This window comes from Cervus elaphus, chromosome 23 (assembly GCF_910594005.1).
Source record: "Cervus elaphus chromosome 23, mCerEla1.1, whole genome shotgun sequence".
NCBI lineage: Eukaryota > Metazoa > Chordata > Mammalia > Artiodactyla > Cervidae > Cervus > Cervus elaphus.
Window position 1 is genome coordinate 26242589 of NC_057837.1, and position 22966 is coordinate 26265554.

Genomic DNA, 22966 nt, shown 5'->3' on the forward strand with positions numbered 1-22966 from the left:
CACCAACTCCCTGAGTTTACTCACACTCATGCCCATCGAGTCGGTGATGCCATCCAGCCATCTCATCCTCTGTCGTCCCTTTCTCCTCCTGCCCCCAATCTCTCGCAGCATCAAGGTCTTTTCCAATGAGTCAACTCTTCTCATGAGGTGGCCAAAGTACTGGAGTTTCAGCTTCAGCCATCAGTCCTTCCAATGAACATCCAGAACTGACCTCCTTTAGGATGGACTGGTTGGATCTCCTTGCAGTTCAAGGGACTCTCAAGAGTCTTCTCCAGTGCTTACTGCTCCTCAATTGATTAAACACAGTCTTTGAGGTGGAATATTTAAATACATCCCTGAATCAAGAGCTTGGCAGAGAGGTAGATTCCTAAGCCACAAGAATTTGACTTCTCTGGAGTTTCTTTAAACAAACTATGGATGGTTGTGATGTCATAAGCCCTTATAAGAAAAGGCTTCAAAACTACTGCAAGGCTGACGTAACAAGTTCCCCATTGTCCTTTTTGTCCCGAGTCCTGGAGAAATTCCTCTCTGATCCTAGAATCAAAAGTAGTTGTAACTTTCCTGAGCTGTTGTGTTTGTTTTTATCTCAAGGACACAATGAATCAGATCTGCCCCGGCTTTCTTTTTCACCCTGACTGCTTCCTGCTGCCCACCGATATCCAGCTCATTTCCTTCCACAGGAAGGCGGGACTTTCCATTTCGCTCCAGGGTGGAGTCACAAGACTAGCTCTGGCCAGTGAGAATGAGCCAAAGCAACGCCACCAACGCATTTAATTGCTAGTGCAAGATCCTTTAAAGCTCTTTATTTCCTCTGCAGAGTGACTGACCACATGAGAGACAGTGACTCCTCAATGGCATAGAAATTAGAGAGGGGAGTGGGGAGCAGGCCTCCAGGTCACCTGTAGTGAACCTGTAACCGGTAAGAGAAACTAAAGCTTCATGGTTTCAAGCCCCTGAAATTTCAAAATTGTTTTTACCATAGTAAAACACAGTCTATCCTGACTAATAAAACTATGTCCAGCTATCTATATAGTCTATTAATGGACAGATGGTCGGTTGTTGTTTTATGCATTTTAGTCTAATTTCTTTGTTTTGCCTTGGTTTTTTTTTTTTTTTAATCATTCAACACAGTTGAATGTGTCCAATTTTGTCACAGCTTATGCATCCTTGTATGCCATTTTGGATGCATAAAGGATGCATAAACTATGACAAGATTGGATACATTAATCTGTGTTGAATAATTATAGGCCATTTTGGGGGGCTTCCCAGGTGGCACTAGTGATAAAGAACACGCTTGCCAATGCAGGAGATGCAAGAGACTTGGGTTCGATCCCTGGGTGGGGAAAATCCCTTGGAGGAGGCTGGCAACCCACTCCAGTATTCTTGCCTAGGAAATCCCATGAACAGAGCAGCCTGGTGGGCTATGGTTCACAGGGTTGCAAAAAGTCGAACACGACTGAAGTGACTTAGCAGCAGCAGCAGCAGGCCATTTTGAGAACAGGTGGTGAATAAATAAGGTAAAATAATGCATTGGTATGAGAAGAACATCAGTATCAGTATGAGTACCCTATACAGGATTAACTGAGATTTTTAAACATAGGCTGCTTTGGAAATTTTCTTCTAAGAGAAAATACTTACATAAGCATAGGACTAGCAACTGCATTTCCAGAGAGATAACACTAGAGGGCGTGTGGAGTTGGAGTACAGTGTGACCCCCATTGGCCAGTACAGGTGCACTAAGAAGAGATATTATTGCCCAAGGATTTAAGTAAGAGTTTTGGTTTGTGTATTTTTCCATATTTTAAATTTCAGAAATCCATATTAATTGACCTTCTTTCTAGGGAAAATGATGAAATGAATTGGAGCCTGCCTGTCTATAATATTATTTTACTATGAAATTCAGACTTCAAGGGCATGATTCTTGGGATATTTTGGAGTCTCTGTTCTCACAGGCATTTTCTTCTTATGCAGAATTCTACCCAAACTTGTTCAGCTTTCTACAGTTTTTTTCACTTCTTCCCTCAAAACCAACAAGTCTGGCTCCCTCTTCTTGGGTGAGGCCTGGTAAGTGGAAGTTTTGTTATTCTGACAATTTAATTTGAGATAGAGTGTTGATGGATGACAATACCTTATTACTAACCATGCCTACAGGCTTCCCAGGTGGTGCCAGTGGTAAAGAACCCGCCTGCCAGTGCAGGAGACTAAGAGTCACGGGTTCAATCCCTGGGTCAGGAAGGTCCCCTGGAAGAGGGCATGGCAACCCACTCCAGTATTCTTGCCTGGGAAATCCTATGGACAGAGGATCCTGGTGGGCTACAGTCCATGGGGTCTCAGACACTCGGACATCACTGAAGTGACTTAGCACGTACGCAACCATACCTACCTGTCCAGATAGAATTATGTTTTTATCTAAAAATTTATTTATTTAATCTAAAAGGGACTACAGAAGTAAGTGTGAAAGTCGCTTCATTATAGAGGGCATTCCAAGCTTGAGTATCACTTGATCTTCCTGAGTGTACTCATGAGCCTAAATTCACAGCAATTCATCCATCACCCCAAATGGTAGTTCTGTCAGTGGAATTATGACTTATATGGCAAGTTGAATACTATTAATATTTTATAGAAAATTTTTGTTATTCAGATCCCTAGTTGAGGATAAAGCATCTGGAGTTTTGATATGTTACATGCTATTTTTGTGTTTGTTTAAATTTTGGAAATAGTGCCGGGAATTGATACAGGGTTAAAATGCATTTGATAACCTTCAAACATTCCTCAGTCAACAAACTCAACCTTTTCCCTTTCATGAAAAGTGTAGGATAAATGAAAGAACTCAGATTTTGGAGTCAAGTAAATCTAGATTTAGACTCAGGCTACCACATTATCCTGAATTTTCAATTCCTCAACTGTAAAATGTAAATTACCATTTTAGTGCAAATTTAAATGGATGTAAATTTAACCTACATTTCAAGGATTTGGGGGAAGCTTTATGTCATATGAAAAGTACCTGGAATACCTTAAAATGATGCTAACTTGATCTTTTTCATCATTTTTTGGGTCAGATATATCTATGAGCAAAATTGATTTATTTAAATTGCATTTCTAATATGTAGAATTGAAATGGCATTTCTTATTAATACTTGTAAAGTCAAGCAGCTGATGGAGAGTACTAATGGTGAGATGACCAAGGGTGGCAGAGCAGATTTGGGATTGGTTTTAGCAAACCAGTGAGCAGTCAATGTTGTGACATTCATCAGTCCACCATGTGAGTTCCTAGCATTCTAGTTCTCAGTGGGGACATTCTGGTTGGCAGTCTCCAGCCTCTCACCCAAACTTTCATCCCCATCACTATTCTGTTTTTATTCACATGATTCTAGATAATAAGGAAATGAAAATCCAGACTAGCATAGATAATATAGTTAAGATCTTTGTGTTGCTTGGACATGATCTAGGGTTCTTTTCTTTCTAAGTCTTAACTGAATTTGTTACAATATTGCTTCTGCTTTCAGTTTTGGTTTTTTGGCTGTGGGGCATGTAGGATGCTAGCTCCCCAACCAGTGATGGAACCTGCACCCACTTCATTGGAAGGTGAAGTCTTAACCACTGGACTGCCAAGGAAGTCCTTAGGGTTCATTTGTTGAATTAGTCTTTTCAATCCTTAGGGTTCATTTGTTGAATTAGTCTTTTCAAGAGAATAACAAACTAAAGAAATATTCAGTTCTGAGGATAATTCTCAGCTCATATATTATTTTAGCTTCTGCCAAAATAATTTTATATACCCGGTGATATTCAATTATTTTAAGCTGTCATTTTCAAAATAACTGTGTAACACATTATTTTTTAATCGATTAGAATGTTTCCAAAATCAATTCCAAGCAATATACATAGGAAGAAAAATTTCTACTGTAAGTGCCTGTTATAAAATGTGCCTTGTAGAAAGTTCTTTTTCTAGGTGATTACTGAACATCAGCAATTCTAATACTGATCTAGACCACTCTTATCTGCAGAGTGAATACAAAGGGAAATGTAAAATTCCATGAAATCCCTGATTATCTATGCCTAATTTCTATTGAGTCAGAGCTTGTTCTCTGACATTCTTTGCTACAGATATTTCATGTTTTCATTCATTTCCTGGAGTCTGAAATGACTGGACTGGGTGATATTCTCTCCATAGTTTCTGTCCTGTGTCTCAAAATCATTCTGAGGGAAGAAGAATCAGTTTAGTTTCATCACCCTTTCTTTAGAGGGACAAGTAACTCCAGTCAAAGTATTAATTTCCATGATCATTCTATTACAACATCTTGTTTGAACCAGGCACAGTGGTCAAAACTGATTAAAATACAATTAATGTGCACTCTCTTGGGTTTCACTGTAAAATATAATTTTGTGCACTTCAAATTTAGTTAAGTTTTTATAGCTAAATTTTCTGATCCTTTTTTTTTGTTACTTGTGTCATTTTGAATCATGCATATATTATTAAAGTTTAAGAAAGCTATTTCAGACAGGAATCCACTCTATTTTTCTAGTCTGACATTCTTCTCAATTTCACTGAGGAACCAGAAGACTGATGAATCACATCTACCCTAAGGACAGACTTCTTGGACTTTGTTCTGAGTTGTCACTGCTTTCTCTTCCCTTCCCCATCTCCTCTCACCTGCACATTCTGAGCTGAAGAATTGATGCTTTTTAACTGTGGTGTTGGAGAAGACTCTTGAGAGTCCCTTGGACTGCAAGGATATCCTAACATCAATCTTAAAGGAAATCAGTCCTGAATATTCATTGGAAGGACTGATGCTGAAGCTGAAACTCCAATACTTTGGACACCTGATGCAAACAACTGACTCTTTAGACAAGACCCTGATGCTGGGAAAGATAGAAGGCAGGAGGAGAAGGGGATGACAGAGGATGAGATAGTTGGATGGCATCACTGATTCAGTGGACATGAGTTTGAGTAAACACCAGGAATTGCTGATGGACAGGGAGGCCTGGTGTGCTGCAGTCCATGGGATCACAAAGAGTCAGACACAACCGAGTGACTGAACTGAACTGAACTGAACTTGTCCTTTTAACCCTGGAGGATTAGCAGAAACTGCATGAGAACCTTAGTTATTTTGAGCATAGGAAATGGATAAGCTGTACCATATGAAGAACAAGGGGGAGAACTTTGGAGAAATAGGATGCGATTTTAAGGATGAGAAAACAGGACAGAACAGCGGTATAGACCAGAAGTAGGGCCAGGACAGCAACCTAGGAGAAATAAGTACCCTGGGGAAATAGAAGATGAAAAGCAAGCTTCACTCATGACTCAAAGGACAGTCACCAGGCACAGACCGAGAACAGGGTACAGTGTGGTTGAGACTGAGGGTAAACCAATGGAAGAAGCTACTGCTGCCCAGGTCAACATTCTTGGGACAGCAGCTGGTTTTGTTGTCATTGACAGATGAGAATAAGATCATTACTGCTGATGGGACTGACTGTGAAATACTTGGACTTCCTCAAGATGGCAGGGTTTATATCCTCCCCCTCATTTAGTCTTCTCAATATTAAAGTTCACTTGGATATATTTTAGTAGGTGGAGTCAGGGCTCTCTGAACCGGGAATTTACTACTCTGCCTTTGAGCAAGAGATCAGAGGAAGGAGGGGATGGAGAGTGTCAGGTGCTAATTGATGAGACTCAAGGATTGGCTGGAATGCTGGGCATACTGCCCTATAGAAGTGAAAGCACTGAGCAAATCCATAGAGTCAGAAGTACATTGGTAGACGCCAGGGGCCAGGTGTAGGAGGATGGGGAGCTAGTGTTTAATGGAGACAGAGTTTCCGTTTAGGAAGGTGAGAAATTTGGGAGATGTACGAGGGTGGGAGGGGCACGACAATATGAGTGTACTTAATACCACTGAGCTGCACAACTAAATGTGGTGAAAACAGTATGTTTTATGTTATGTGACTTTTACCGCAATAAAAAACAATTAAAGAAAAAAAGGTGAAAGCACTAAAGTGAAAGAGAGGAGAAACTTGTCAAGAGGTCAGTGGAGGGAGAAATCCGCATTGATGGCAGGCATCTGTATCACTTTCCCCATAAAACAAAAAGCAAGGTCATCTATAAGAAAAAGGGGAAGAAGGGGAGAAGAAAGAGTTGGCTTGAGTCCACTAATGATAATTTATAATTATTAATGTTGTCCAATTAAAATCTAAAAAATATTTTAAATTTATAATGTAAATATCAAGCCTTTAATTTATACTGGCCCTATGAATTTATGGGACTTCCCAGGTGGTGCTAGTGGTAAAGAACCTCCTGCTAATGCCAGTAGATATAAGAGGTGTGGGTTCGATCCCTGGGTTGGGAGGATCCCCTGGAGGAGGGCATGTCAACCCACTCCAGTGTTCTTGCCTGGAAAATCCCATGGGCAGAGGAGCATGGGGGACTGTGGTCCACAGGGTCACAAAGAGTTGGACATGATTGAAGCAACTTAGCACGAACACACGTGAATTAATAGAATTGAGACAGAAAGAAAACATTTTCTCTATACCCAGCAATTTAACCAGGCTGAGAAGACTCCTGAGAGTCCCTTGGACTGGAAGGAGATCCAACCAGTCCATCCTAAAGGAAATCAGTCCTGAATATTCATTGGAAGGACTGATGCTAAAGCTGAAACTCCAATACTTTGGCCACCTGATGCAAGCAACTGACTCATTTGAAAACACCCTGATGCTGGGAAAGATTGAAGGAGGGAGAAGGGGATGACAGAGGATGAGATAGTTGGATGGCTTCACCAACTGAACGGACATGAGTTTGAGTAAACTCCGGGAGTTGGTGATGGGCAGGGAGGTCTGGCGTGCTGCAGTCCATGGGTTTGCAAAGAATTGGACATGAATGACCAACTGAATTGAACTAAGAGACTCCAGGGACTGTAATGACAGTGTAGGTTTAGAAAAGAAGATCTCCAAGCCTACATAAGTATTAACATTGAGCTTAATTCCCCTATCTTCCAAAATCACTCCTAAATAATTGAGTTGTACTAGCTAAAGGAAATAAAACAAATATATGAATAGTTACTAAAAAAAAAACAACCCAAAGAAGAGAGGAGAAGAAGAAATAAAAGTACTGACATTTTCTTGAAAGACAAATCGGGTTAAAATTACAACCAAATGAATTGATTGTAGTTTTTTGTTTGTTTGCCTTTTTTTGATCATTTCACTCTGCACAATACATATCTATGGGGCCTCCCTGTTGGCTCAGCCTTAAAGAGTCTACCTGGCAATGCAGGAGACTCAGGCTCAATCCCCAGGACAGGAAGATCCCCTGGAGAAGGAAATGGCAACCCGCCCCAGTATTCTTGCCTGGGAAACCCCATGAACAGAGGAGCCTGGCAGGCTACAGTCCATAGGGTCACCAAGAGTTGGACATGACTTAGCAACTAAGCAAAAATAACAATATATATCTATGTCATATAATCTAGTTTATAGTAAACCAAGTGAAACAGAATATCAATATTTACCAAAATCAGACCAAAGAGAAAAGAAACATGATACTGAGATGATATATACTTATAGAAAATGCATATTTGCTATTTTACTTTTTATTTTGATAATACTCTCTATTTCAGAGTATATATTTTGTTTGTTTAATTTGGGGGGGAAGAGAATCACTTTATTTTTATTAATTCACGATTCACATCAAAGCAGTTCATGTAAGGATACCACGCACACAGTTGCCCAGCCCCAAATGCCTCATCATCTCAATTCACTTCTCCATAAGAACATCCTCTGTTGTGATTTAGCCAGTTCTTTAGTTTAAACTTCTTGATTAGGTTAAACCATGTGCAAATTTGCTCTGATTCTGCACCTCCTTAAAATCCACACAAAGCTCATGGTCACTCTGGATCTGCGTCAGAATGTTTCAGCTCACAGTGGCCAGGACCAAACTGTTGCTGGAGGAAGTGGACTGAGTTTCATATCTCAGTTAGTTCAGTCGCTCAGTCGTGTCCAACTTTTTGTGACCCCATGGACTGCAGCAAACTAGGCTTCCCTGTCCATCATCAACTCCCAGAGCTTGCTCAAACTCATGTCCATTGAGTTGGTGATGCTATCCAACCATCTCATCCTCTGTCGTCCCCTTCTCTTCCTGCCTTCAATCTTTCCCAGCATCAGGGTCTTTTCAAATGAGTCAGTTTCCCATCAGGTGGCCAAAGTATTGGAGTTTCAGCTTCAGCATCAGTCCTTCAAATGAATATTCAGGACTGATTTCCTTTAGGATGGACTGGTTGGATCTCCTTCCAGTTCAAGGGACTCTCAAGAGTCTTCTCCAACACCACAGTTCAAAAGTATTAATTCTTTGGTGCTCAGCTTTCTTTATACTCCAACTTTCATATCCACACATGACTACTGGAAAAACCAGTAGCTTTGACTAGATGGACCTTAGTCAGCAAAGTAACATCTATGCTTTTTAATATGCTGTCTAGGCTGGTCATAACTTTTCTTCCAAGGAGCAAGCATTTTTTAATTTCATGGCTTCAGTCAGCATCTGCAGTGATTTTGAAACCCAAGAAAATTAAGTCTCCCACTGTTTCCATTGTTTCCCCATCTATTTGCCATGAAGTGATGGGACTGGATGCCATGGGCTTCATTTTTTGAATATTGAGTTTTCAGCCAGCTTTTTCACTCTCTTCTTTCACTTTCATCAAGAGATTCTTTAGTTCTTCTTCACTTTCTGCCATAAGGGTGGTTTCATCTGTGTATCTGAGGTTATTGATATTTCTCCCAGCAATCTTGATTCTAGCTTTTGCTTCATTCAGCCCAACATTTCTCATGATGTACTCTGCATATAAGTTAAATAAGCAGGATGACAATATACAGCCTTGATGTACTCCTTTCCCAATTTGGAACCAGTCTATTGTTCCATGTCCAGTTCTAACTTCTTGACCTGCATACAGATTTCTCAGGAGGCAGGTAAGGTGGTCTGGTATTCCCATCTCTGGAAGAATTTTCCAGTTTGTTGTGGTCTACACAGTCAAAGGCTTTGGTGTAATCAATGAAGCAAGTGTTTTTCTGGAACTCTCTTGCTTTTTCAATGATCCAGTGGATGTTGGTAATTTGGTCTCTGGTTCCTTTGCCTTTTCTAAATCCATCTTGAGCATCTGGAAGTTCACGGTTCATGTACTGTTGAAATCTGGTTTGGAGAATTTTGAGCATTACTTTGCTAGCTTGTGAGATGAATGCAATTGTGCAGTAGTTTGAACATTCTTTGGCCTTGCCTTTCTTTGGAATTGGAATGAAAATTGACCTTTTCCAGTCCTGTGGCCACTGCTGAGTTTTCCAAATTTGCTGGCATATTGAGTGCAGCACTTTCACAGCATCATCTTCTAGGATTTGAAATAGCTCAACTGGAATTCCATCACCTCCATTAGCTTTGTAGTGATGCTTCCTAAGGCCCACTTGACTTCACATTCCAGGATGTCTGGCTCTAGGTGAGTGATCACACCATTGTGGTTTTCTGGGTCATGAAGATCTTTTTTGTATAGTTTTTCTGTGTATTCTTGCCACCTCCTCTTAATATCATCTGCTTCTGTTAGGTCCATACCATTTCCATCCTTTATCATGCCCATCTGTAGATGAAATGTTTCCTTGGTATCTCTAATTTTCTTGAAGAGATTTTTAGTCTTTCCCATTCTATTGTTTCAGATCTAAATGTAGGATATTCTTGTCTAGGATATTCCACAAAGTGAGAACACTTGATCATTTTTACTTCCCTCCAGAAGTGGAGCTTGTTCTCTGAGAGTGAAAACTCCCTGTCACCCCCACACATCAGTATCTTTCTGAAGCCCTGTCTGCACCTTTAGCGTCACTCACCAGGATGCTTTAGGCTGGGGGCAAATGGCTCTGCTGTCTCTGGTTTTGTAGAAGGAGGATGATTCGTTTGTCTTAGAGTTCACGATTCAACTCTCCAGTAATAACCCTGAAGACTGCCCTAAATAGCTTCGCTGTTCTTTGACTGTTTGCCTCTAGGCTTGGAGTTCCTCTGGGTCTACCCTCCCTGGACAGTGTGTTTGATGTGTTAAAATGGCCTCCCATTACATTTTCCTGTAGACCAGATTCTGACTGCTGAATATCATTCTTCAAATTTTCTCTTGCATTGACCAGACTCTTCTTGTTTTCCCAGGCTACTGTGGATTTTTTTTTTTTCTTTTTAATATAAGGAGAATGGTTGGGACTGAGGGACTGCATATGTCCTCAGTCTACCTTTTTGAGACACTCTCATTTCTCTGTAACCCCCTTCATATTCTGCGGAAGAGTCATTCTCATCTAATAACCCTGTAGGTACACATCTTTTGCTTTTCTTCCTTCAAGTCTTTCCTATTTTAGTGCTTCTTTTGCGACACATCTCTTTGCTCCCCTTGAGGACTTTCTATTCTTTGAACACTTCCTCTGGTCCTCAAGTCCAAATTCAATATTCTCCTCCAGTGAATTGTTACGGCCTTTAATTTGAATCATTGTTATGACTATGTTATAACCTAACGCAGAATATATTATCTTTGGACTTATCATTCCTTCACAACCACACACACTGTCTTTCTTATCTTTGTATTACAGTTACACATTACAGTGCCTTCCACATAGTAGGGACACACATCTGTGACTGCAATTAAGTTAATTTGAATTTGTAGCCAGTTCCCACCAGTAAAAGAAAATTCATCTTTATGCTATGTTTAGGCTGACAGTTTTAATAACTAGGTTGTTTTTTAGCTAGTTTATTTTATAAAGTTTCTTAGTATGGTATTTGTTGAGAAGCACAATAAAATAAATTATGCCTGTGATTAACTTTGTCCTCAAAATTGAATTGCTGTCTTTTTCACACCTTACATTTTTATATTAAGAACCTCAAAGAGAACATTCAAATATTTCTGGTTTGCTCAGCACTTATAGACATTAGCTGATATAATATTTTCTTAAACAATGCTATCTACACTGCACATACCCCCTTAATCTCTTGCAAAGGGTAACCATACTGCTACATACGATCATTTATCACAACACTCCCCTTAATCATTCATGCTGCTCAACCTCATCAGACATCCTTCCATCAAAGTGTGTCTCCATGGTAACGTAAGCCAGATTTGGCCATTTGGCCTCTGTTTGGAACACAAAGGTCACTTGAGTGTTTATGACATTTGGATTTTGGACTGTATTTCCAAAACTACAAATTCTGCATGGTTTTGACATTTGGATACACTCTTCATTAATAGTGTTTTCCCTTGGTGTACACATATGTTTCAATTTGAAGTTATATTTGCTTACTGGAAGTGAAAGCAGCCAACGTAACCAATTTTAATGAGATTCATTTTTGTTTCTTCATTACATTTCTTTCCAGAAAACAATACTTTGTGCTTTAAAGGAGTGCTCTGTAGGAAAATCATTGTAAAATGCAAATCACTGAGATTGCTAAAAAAAAATCTCAAACTAATAAAACTGAAAAAATGCTTATTGATTATTTTGTAATGTTCTCTTTTTCTCAAAATATATTTACATCTTGAATTTTTGTTGAAATGAGATAATTATTCAAGTTGTCAGCATATTGTTACCTTTCATAGACAGAAAGTATTGAATTTTAGGATGGAAATAATAAAGTGCATGGTTTTTTCTGGATAATAAGACTCAATATCACAGGATCAATACTTTCCAAGTGTATCTATTTAAAATAATAATAGCTCACACTTACTAAACATTTTCTACGTGCCTGATTCTGATCTAAATGATTTAGATATATTAATCTATTTCATTCTCAGAGCAACCGTAAGAAGTTGATGCTATACTCTCCCCTTTTTTACCAGTGAGAAATTAATACCCAGATAGAGTAAATAACTTGCTCAAGGTATACAGCTACTAAGTGGCTTAATCAGGATTCAAAGTCAGGCAGTCTGGTTCCACATCTTAAGTCAGACTGCCTCCACCTTTTAAATTATGGAGATTCCAAACAAGATCATTTCTCCAGAATTAAAAAAAAAAAAGTATACTTCATCTGAAGGAATAAGCACCTTAAAATAGCTATTAAAAATTCTTCAACTTATCTGATATTTAAGTATTGAAAAACCCAGAAAGCTAGTCTAAACAGTGGGTGTTTAAAAAAAATAATTTTATTTGTTTATTGGCTGTGCTGAGTCTTCATTGCTGCACAGGCTTTTCTCCAGTCGCAGTGAGGAGAGGTGCTCTCTAGTTGCCGAGTGCAGGCTTCTCATCACGGTGGCCTCTCTCAGCGAGAGGGGCTCCTCTCTAGTTGCGACGCTTGGGCTTCTAATTGTGATGGCTTCTTTTTCTCACTCTGTCTGTTGGGACACAACTCTTTGGAAAGGTTCTGTTTACAGCTCCCTGGTAGATCTTTGCTCTGCTTCATGGAGTCTCATGCTAAAGAGATTTTTCTGTGTAGCTCCCTCTTCTCTCTGCTCTCTCTGGAAAAGTTTAGCAGCTCCAGCCTCCATGAACTCCAGTCTCTGACAGCTCAGGTCAGGAGGATACCCATATCCTGTTTGGGCTCCCCTCTCTCATGATACAGTTGTGAAGGACTTCCTGATGGAAGTCTGGGGGCAGTTGCGGGCTCATATAATTTCTTTCCTGTGTCAAGTATCACAGCCCTGTGCTGTCTGTCTGTCAATGGAGTAGGACCCTAGGGGGCCTTCCCGGGACAGACCCCATGCCCATGTCCTCTGTGGTAGCTCCTCTCTGAAGTACCTGGATAACAGTATCTGATGCTCTTTTCCTGAGTCACTTTACAAATGCTAAAACAACCGCCACATGGACGACATTAACTGGTTGATGAGCATGAGGCCCTAGACCTACAGACACCTGCGTACTGATAATGTTAACAGCCCTGTTATCATCACCCAGAGAACTGTGCATGAGCTCATCCCATATCCTGCAACATCCCCCCACCCCCGCCCTGCACCTGGCCTTTAGAAATCCTTTGCTGAAACACCTGGGGGAGTTTGGGGCTTTAGAGTGCAACCCACCCCTTCTCCATTTATTGGCGCTTTTACAATAAATGCTTCACTCTCCTTCATCACAATTGGTGTCAGTAGATTGGCTTTACTGCTTGAGGGCAAGTAGACCCAAGTTTGGGTGGGTAACAAACCAATACTTAAAAATACTTTGTCCAGTCACCCAGTGGTTTTCAGTGGGAGGGCAGTTTGAGTACCAGTTATTCCATTGTGGAGAAAGCAGAGTTTTTTTATCCTCTCTAATGGTCCTTTCTGTTGTGTAGGTCATGCTATATGACACTAAATTAAGGGAAATTAAGCCATTTCCCTCCAGTGAGTCATATAGAAAGCAAAAAGTGAAAGTGTTAGTCACTCAGTCCTGTCCAATTCTTTGTGACCCCGTGGCCTGTAGCCTGCCAGGCTCCTCTGTCCGTGGAATTCTCCAGGCAAGAATGCTGGAGTGGGTAGCCATTCCCTTCTCGAGGTTATCTTCCTGACCCAGGGATTGAACCTGGGTCTTTCGCATTGCAGGTGGAATCTTTACCATCTGAGCCACCAGGGAAGCCCGAGTCGTATAGAACTCGTCCTTTATTAATCAGTTGCTGGGAAAATAAAATACTTTTCTCAAAGAAACCTCATTATGTATTTTCAAATTTAACAAAGATGTGTGTTCCAGGGCATAGGATTGTAATCACAAATTATAATAGTGAGTTGGTAGGAAAATGCCTGAAGAATTTCAAATAACTTACAAATATAACAGATGACCTACATGCTAGTAATCCTCTGCTATAACAGAGGCCCTGCTACTAAAAGCAGAGCCCAATCATTCCAAATCCTCTGGAAATGATAATTACTACTTTAAAGTTATGATTACATAAATCTGTCATGGTTCATGATAAATGTACTCTTGCAAATTTGTTTTCAACATTAAGGAAAGTTTAGTCCATTTTTAAGAACTTTAGAGATAATTTTACTATAGGCCTTAAGATAGATGCTGTCCAATTAGATCCACAAATCCTGGGCTAAGTAAAACTATTTCATGTCAGATACACTGCAGAACCTTTTACAATTATATTGAAGATATAATATATTAGTATAATAACATTTAATTATGGGAATTTAGGGTATGTTAGAATTCAACATAGACTTTTTGTTGGGTTTTGTTTTTATTTGTGTTTTGTTTTGTTTACTATTCAAAGTGCTTTTAAACAGCTCTCTGATTATGCCTAACTCAAGGAATGGAAGATGTTAGCTCTTATGTACAGGCAATAACTGTGTAGAATGGTTAGATAAGTAGCAAAAAGGCTGGCCTTTTTGTTTCTCCTCCACTTCTCTTATCTCGGGATGACAGCTCAGAAAAACCCATTGGGTAAAGGTATACTGGGCGGTGCTGTTTCTAGACACAATTTCTTGCATTGGCCAAGCCCTATAAAAACTGGCTTGAGAAGAAAAAGGGAGGCCAGCTGGTAGAAAGAGTTGGGCATCCAAAGCCTAAGGGAACAGGTACTCTGTGCAGCTGACATGGTGGCCAGGAGGGTGATTCTACACAGGTGAGTAGAAAAGAAGCACAGGTAATCCCAAAGCAGAGGGCGCTGAGAATCAGGTGAGCAGGGAGGGGTAGCATTGAGGGAAATCTCTCAGAGCATCATGGGAACCCAGCAAGCCAGTCTCTTGGAGCAAGATTAGAAAGAGAAATGCAAGCCTTACTTCTGGAAGGACAATGGTATTAGGATGGGAGGGATGGAACACTAAGGTATGAATTGGACTGGCCACAAAAGGACCATTTGGAGTCTCAGAGTTCCAGGCAAGAGCTCTCCAGACCATTCAGTCTCATGTGTAGGTATCTTTGCAGCTTTTTATGAAGCTGAGCCCAGAGGAGGGAGTCAAGGGGCAGAGCTGTCAGGGTGGGAGCTGACACGGGGCGCAGACACTGGCAGGGCCAGAAATCCACAGCCTGCCCGCCGTGTGCTTAAATGTCTCATCTTCAGAAAGTTTTTTTTTTTTTTTTTTAAGGCAGTTTTGAGAGCAGTCCATCCCCAACCTTTTTGGCACCAGGGACCAGTTTCATGGAAGACAATTTTTCCATGAATGAGGGGCGGAGGATGGAGAGAATGATTTCAGGATTATTCAAGTGTACTGCATTTATTGTGCATGTTATTTCTACTATTATTACATCAGCTCCAACTCAGATCATCAGTCATTAGATTCCAGACATCGGGGACCTCTGTTTTAGAGGATCTCTTAGAATAAAATATATTGCCAGAGATGTAACACTTTAAATCCCTAGGAGACTAGTCCATAGCATGTATTAATTTATTAGATTAACTGTTAGCTTCAAACAGAGAGAGTAAAGTCCTGAGAGAATGAAATTCAGACAAGAGACTTAGAGGATATCTGAAGGAAATAGAGTTCCAGAGTAGGTAATGTGGCACATATTGCTGATGAGTGGGAAATCTGTGCTCCATGTCTTTCATTTCAGATTTGCCCTCTAACCAATGCACACTGAGAATTCACTATGTGCCCTGTGCTTCTAAATCCCTTTATGTATATTATTTCCTTTAATTTTCTACCATATGGGTATGTTTATCATTTTCATTTTAGAAATAGAAAAACTGAGGCTCAAAACATTTCCCACGATCACACAGCTAGTAAATTTCAAGATGGGGATTCACACTCATCTATGTCTGGTGACCCAAAAGGTCTTACAAGAGAGTCTTTTAAAGGTTCAGGTGAGAGGTTTTGATGGTTTCACCAGGAAAAGTGTCATTGTAAATGTGGGATAGGAACTGGGTTTCGTAGTGGAAGAAAATTTTCTCTACCCGTTAGGGTATTCTAGCTGATCTAAGAATTAAATGGACATAAGACAGATAAACAGGAGAAAATTAAGCTAAAGTTGAATAATATGTATACACAAGAGAGATGCAGAAAAACTGAGTAACTCACTGAAGTGGCTAAAACCCTCACCTTAATTATCATCATCAGCTAAGACAAAAGAGGATGTTGAGTGTAGTGACTTGGTTCTTCAAAAGGGAGGAAAAGCAACTGACATGGAGATGGAAAAGCAAAAGTTTGGTAAATAAATGTTTGTTGGGCCAAACAGACAATGGGACACAGAGAGGAATTTTAACAAACATTCTTTGCTGGGTTCTTCACTGTCCCCACACCTTGTTCATACTATAATGTTCCATGGTGATAGCTCCCTGCCTGCTATAGGTTTTCTGTTAAAATATTTTTGGGGAGCTAAGGGGGAGGTAAAAAGAAAGACTTCCTGCATCTTCTGTTTCTTAAAGATAATCAATCTAAATTAATGCTCCTGTGGATAAAACACATTTTAGGGTGGCAAATTTTACTCCCCTACAGGGGCAAAAAATAAACATCAGAGAGAACAAATCAATAGTTAGCCTCTGTTTGGGGAATGCCACCATTGTCAGAGATGGTACCAGGAATACTGTCATGAGAAGCCAGACAGGACTCAGGCTTCATGGGGCTGATAGCCTAGCAGGGAACAGATGTTCAATCAATGGCGATAAATAACTGTAAATAAGTATCAACTCCATAAAGAGTTGAAAATAGAGTACCAGGTGGTGGCTGCCATCAACAGAATGGACACTCCTGTTTTGGTAACCAGAATTTAAGCAAAGAGAGGGAATGAAAAATGGTTCTGAAGGTGACAGAGGATGGACACAGGAAAATCAGGAAGAAGAGTGGTTTAATTGGAAAGAAGTGACAAGATGGGTTTACAATGTCATGAGTGTAGGGTGAGCTTGAGACACCGAGGAATTGTCCACCAAACAACTGGAGATAAGGTTTGTGCCAGAAGCAAGGGCGAGAGACCTTGTCATGAGCCCAAGAGAAATACTTTGTACATAACCAAGCTGGACACTATGAAGGAAGAGGTTCAAGCGTCTCTGGGGTGTGATCTCCACTCCATATCCATGTCTAGACCTGCCCTTGTGACAGAGGAGGGGAGGATCAGTCAGGATGGGTAAACAAAGCTGGTAGCTGCAGGACTCTGAACTTTGCAAGCATCTCTTTAAAAGCCACAGTCTCTCTTCTAAGTAATAATAGCTAACAGCTCTTCCTGCTCATTCTTCGCCTGGATGGCCCTTAATTTAGTCTTGCTAACAGCACCAGGAAGAAAGCACTATTATTATCAAACCCCTGTAAACACCGAGAAAATTGAAGCCCAGGGAGGCTAAGTAACTTCCTGAGCTCCACCACTCTGAAGGTTTTATCCTAGATTCAAACTCAGGCTGGGCTTTTAACCACAACAACAGACCCAGTGGACAAGGAGCAAAAGAACTTTTGCTTCCTTCAAGTCCTGGTGTAAAGAGGAGAGAATGAAGTTCCTTATTTCCCCTTGCAAAAGCAAAATGTATGTAATTTTATACCCCAATGCTATTAGCAGGGAACTGATACTAGCCTATATCTCTAAGTCCTAAGTGTTTTAAATCTATTTCATCAGGTTCTGAATTTTTTCTCCTTGTGTCACAGCTGATGTTTTCACATGATCAAGATAACAGATGCTCCATCCATGAGTTATACTAACCTCCTCTTTGTGACCGCTCTCATAACAGCTTTGAAGATGGGGAGGAAGGATGTCAGGATGCCAAAGGAAGCATCAGAGGATATCTAATACTGGAAAAATTGTCTTATCAAGAAACTTCCAAAAGAGCCTCTAAAGCCTATGGGAAGTTGAGCCAGGACAACCAAATACAGCAAGAAGAATTCTTTCTCCTTAGCACTTGCTAAAAATGAAATGCAACCATGGGAAAATTTCTTGACCTCTGTAACCTCTGTTCCCTCATCTGTTTAATAAAGCTAATTTGAAGGTCACTCTATGTCACCCTTGTGAGGATTTAATGAGATAACACTTATATGCTCTCTGCACAGTGTATGATGCTTAGCAAGAACTCAATAAATGTTTGCCTTAAAAAAATGAAATACTATATATGAAAGTACTTTATAAGCTCAAGCACTATATAACTGTGATATTTCTTAGATGCAGCAAAAGAGAAAATTGACTCAGTAGTATATTGTGAATACATAGGCACCTCAGTTCAGTTCAGTTGCTAAGTTGTGTCCAACTCTTTGCGACCCCATGAACTGCAGCACGCCAGGCTTCCCTGTCCATCACCAACACCTGGAGCTTGCTCAAACTTATGTCCATCAAGTTGGTGATGCCATCCAACCACCTCATCCTCTATTATCCCCTTCTCTTCCTGCCTTCAGTCTTTCCCAGCATCAGGGTCTTTTCTAATAATTCAGTTCTTCGCATCAAGTGGCTAAAGTATTGGAGCTTCAGCTTCAGCATCAGTCCTTCCAATGAATAGTCAGGATTGATTTCCTTTAGGATTGACTGGTTTGATCTCCTTGCAATCCAAGGGACTCTCAAGAGTCTTCTCCAGCACCACAGTTCAAAATCATCAATCCTTTTGATATAGGCACCTATGAAGATCCATTTCAAACTGAAACATTGATTACTGTTTCCCTTTAAGGATCTTCTTATTTGCTATGCTTAACATAACATTATCTAAAAGCCACTAAGTATTTTCTGAGCAACCAAATAATAAGAGTTGCCCCTTTTCAGAACTGAATAATAAAAGCTGCACCTTTGAAAACAATATGAAACATTTAAGCACCAATGACCTGGTGTTCTCATCTAGCTTTGTGACTTGTTATCTTCCAACATCAATGTTTCCATTGTCACTCTGCTGTTTCAGATAACAATGCTTTCTGGACACTTGCCTGATAGCCATTTAAGAGATTAGGGGCTTTTTTTTTTCTTCTTCTTCTTAGTCTACCACTGTGTTGATTCCCAGCTATACAGTTACCATTTATAAATCAGTGGAGCAAGAACTTAAAGACAACCTGGCAGACCTGCCTGTGGAAGACCAACATCAGTAAAGGTACCGGACGTCTTAGCTTATTGCCTTCTATACATCTGATCAAAACACGCCTTCTCAAAAAGAAAAAAAGCACAATTACCGTAATCATCAGGAATAAATAAGACACAGTAATAATTAGACTAGGAAATGATTAAATAAATTTCTCAGATTTTATAATATAAAAATGAAGACCTGGGACTTCCCTGGTGGCCCACTGATTAAGACTGAGTTCCCAATGCAAGGGGCACAGGTTTGATCCCTTGATTGGGAAGCTAAAATTCCATACACTGCACAGCATGGCCAAAAACAATAAAAGCAAATACATTCTAATAAAAATTAACTTAAAAACAAAGACTTCATTTTAATGCTTTGCATTCATCTTTTTGATTCTTACACAAACATAAATTTTAACTTCCACACTGTCCATGGTTGTTCCCTAGGTTTGCTTGGAAGTGCAAATGGTTTTGTTTCCATCAGTCAGTTTAGTTGCTCAATTGTGTCCGACTCTTTGTGACCCCATGGACTGCAGTATGCCAGGCTTCCCTGTCCATCACCAACTCCCAGAGCTTGCTCAAACTCACGTCCATAGAGTCGGTGATGCCATCCAACCATCTCATCCTATGTCGTCCCCTTCTTGGCCTGCCTTCAATCTTTCCCAGCATCGGGGTCTTTTCCAATGAGTCAGTTCTTCCCATCAAGTGGCCAAAATATTGGAGCTTTAGGACTCTCAGGAGTCTTTAACACCACAGTTCAAAAGCATCAATTCTTCTGTGCTCAGCTTTCTTTATAGTCTCACACCTATACATGACTCCTGGAAAAACCACAGCTTTGATTAGACAGACATTTGTCAGTAAAGTAATGTCTCTGCTTTTTAATATGCTGTCTAGGTTTGTGCCAATAATACTTCATAAATAGGAAGTGAAAGAAGGAAGTAGACAATTGATGGATATTACTATAACTGAGTGAGCTTAGTCTTTGTCTTTGTGTGGAAGGATCAAAAGCCACCTTCCCTGTTATATTTTCATTTTCCTGTAGACACTCTGATGAATTGTCTGGTTAGCAAGGAGCTGCCAGCATGCCTGAATTCTGCCAGTGTGTTGCAGTTGGCACCTGTGGTCTCCTCTCAAGAATCTAGGGCAAGCAAAGGAAATCACACATGTTTAACAAAATCTGGAACATGTCTGAGTCTTCAACCTCCAGATAGTTCTTTCAGTCATTTCACAGTACTTCCTGGGAGCCACAAAATATTAGTCCGTGGGCATGCAAGATTTCTGGTCTAGAGAAATTTACCTTAACAGACATTTAAATATAATACAATGATACAGCAGTGAAAATTGAATGACTGGGACAAAAGAACCAGCAGAGCAGAATGGATATCCCTGAAGCCCTAATATATAAAGTGTGAAAATTTATATTTGAAAATAGAATATTACACATGAGGAAAATGAAAGTGAAAGTAGCTCAGGCATGTCCAACTCTTTGTGACCTCATGGGCTATACAGTCTATGAATTCTCCAGGCCAGAATATTGAAGTGGGTAGCATTTCCCTTCTCCAGGGTATCTTCCCAACCCAGTGGTTGAACCCAGGTCCCCTGCATTGCAGGAAGATTCTTTTCCAGCTGAGCCACTGTATTATTTCATGAATTAGGCTGGAGATTGATTAATTACTTCAAACCATAAACAGGCAAGACCTTCAGTATATATTCCAAATAAATTCCAGCTGAGGAGCTAAACACAACAAAGAAATCCATTAGAAAGCCAGAAGAAGATGCAAATGAATAATAGTTTGATGGGCAAGGACTTCATGACATAAAAATAAAAGACAGTATACATTTTAAAATGATGATATTAGACTGCATACATATATAAAAACTCTGATGTCTTCAATATTAAGAAGTATAAAAGTAAATATTGATGTGAATGTATCAATATTTGTATATATAATTTCCTTCCTCTGGTTTTGTTTACTAGCAGGTCCTGGAAGCAGTGATACCACAAATGCAATGTGCACATCTGGTAAGCAGACCTGGTTTCCAAGTTCCAAACTTCGATAAAAGAAACCAGAACTCTTTGGAGAAATGGCTGGTTCAAGGGCTGGGGTGGGAAAGTACAAAATGGACCTAGATCAATTTATTGTGCCAGAAACAAAGAAAATACTCAAAGAATATTGGGATTAAAAAAAAAAAAATAGGAGCTCCTTTTAGCCAAATCTGCAGTGGTTTGAGCATTAGAATACATGATAGCAATATTTAGCTTATAACCCAACATATAAAATAGGAATTCATGAGTCTATATTGATTCAAATTAATACTGAATCAACTGGAAGCCTGAGTTGAAAAATTCTTCCCCTCAAAATTACTTATTACTGACAAAGGGAGAAGGAGTAATTTTACAGAGAAGAATCCTGACTGATACCACCTTAATCAAATATTTAAGGTGAACATGACCAATATTGGGATAGATCTAAGCAGCGTTCCATCTGATCGGATGTAATAAGAACACAGTATCTCTTCTGTGATATTCCTGATAAAGCTGTATAACAGGAATCTAACCATAAGGAAACATCAGCAACGCCACAAGATGCACAGCATGATAAATATGATTAACACTGCTGTAGGTTATATATGAAAGTTATTAGGAGTAATTTCTAAGAGTTCTCATCACAAGGAAAAGTTTTTTCCTATTTCTTTAATTTTTTATCTATATGAGATGAGGGATGTTCAGTAAACTTAAACTGTGGTCATAATTTCATGATGTATATAAATCAGTCATTATGCTGCACATCTTAAACTTATACAGTGCTATGTGTCAATTATATCTCAATAAAACTGGAAAGAAAAAAATTTAAAAACAAACTCACAAGGGACATTCCACAAAATAATTGACCTGTGATTTGGGCTCAATGATAAAGAATCCATTGCCAATGCAGGAGACACAGGTTCAACCCCTGGGTCAGGAAGATTCCCTGGAGAAGGAAATGGCAACCTGCTTCAGTATTCTTGCCTGGGAAATCCCATGGATGGAAGAGCCTGGCAGATTATGGTCGATGAAGTTGCAAAGAGTCAGACATGAGTCAGCAACTAAACAACAACAACACTGCTGTTGACCTGGCAACTAATGAATTATGACTCTAGATTAGATCCTTTCATGTAAAGACATTATTGGGACAATTGTTGAAAACTGGAATGGGATGTGAAGATGAGGTGGTAGTCATGTATCAAGGTAAGTTTCCTGAATTTGATGGTAGTAGGTAATTAAGTAGCAAAATATCCTGGCTTGTAGGAAATTCACCAGAACATTCAGAGATGATGAGTTATCATGTAAGAAACTTAGTCTCACATGGTTCATGAATATAAAAAACATTCTTGCAACTTTTTTTTAAGTTTGAGATTGTTCCAAAATAACAAGTGTACCTCTTTTAAACTCTCCTTTGACTTTAAACAATTGGATACATGTAAACATTGTATTAGTGTGATATATTTTTGGTCTATCAGTCACAGCATCTTCTCTTATACAAATTTATTATTTATTTTTTTGAAAAGACTTTTTTGTTGTGGACTGTTTTTAATGTTTTTATTGAATGTGTTACAGCCTTACTTCTGTTTTATGTCTTGGTTTTTTTGGCCAAGAGGTATATAGGACTTTAGCTCCCCAACCAGGGATCAAACCTGCACCCTCTGCATTGGAAGGTGAAGTCTTAACCACTGGACTACCAGGGAAGTCCCTCTCATATAAATTTTAAGTGTCAAACATCACGGGGATTATTAGGATACAACTGTATCCTTTGTGTGTGTGCTAAGTCGCTTCAGTCATGTTCGACTCTGTGACCCTATGGACTGTAGCCCACCTGGCTCCTCTGTCCATGGGACTCTCCAGGCAAGAATACTGGCGTGGAGTGCCAGGCCCTCCTCCAGGGGATCTTCCCAACCCAGAGATCAAACCCATATCTTCTGTCCTATAGGCAGATTCTTTACCACTGACCCACCAGGGAAGTCCAACTATATCCTAGAATATAATTATTTTTAAATGTTTTTATTTTGACAAATAAATCAAAATACATGAGTGTTATGTTGTATTAAAGTAAGGTTAGAGTACTACATACAAAATAATCTGATT

The 22966-nt window shown here is 39.7% G+C and overlaps 1 long non-coding RNA gene across 1 annotated transcript; it reads left to right on the plus strand.

The window, feature by feature from the left end:
• Positions 1-790: 790 nt before the first annotated feature.
• LOC122682133 lies at positions 791-17757 on the plus strand. The gene is made up of 3 exons (XR_006337225.1): positions 791-919; positions 1972-2064; positions 17540-17757. It is a non-coding gene; the product is annotated as an uncharacterized LOC122682133 (long non-coding RNA).
• The last annotated feature ends 5209 nt before the right edge of the window (positions 17758-22966 follow it).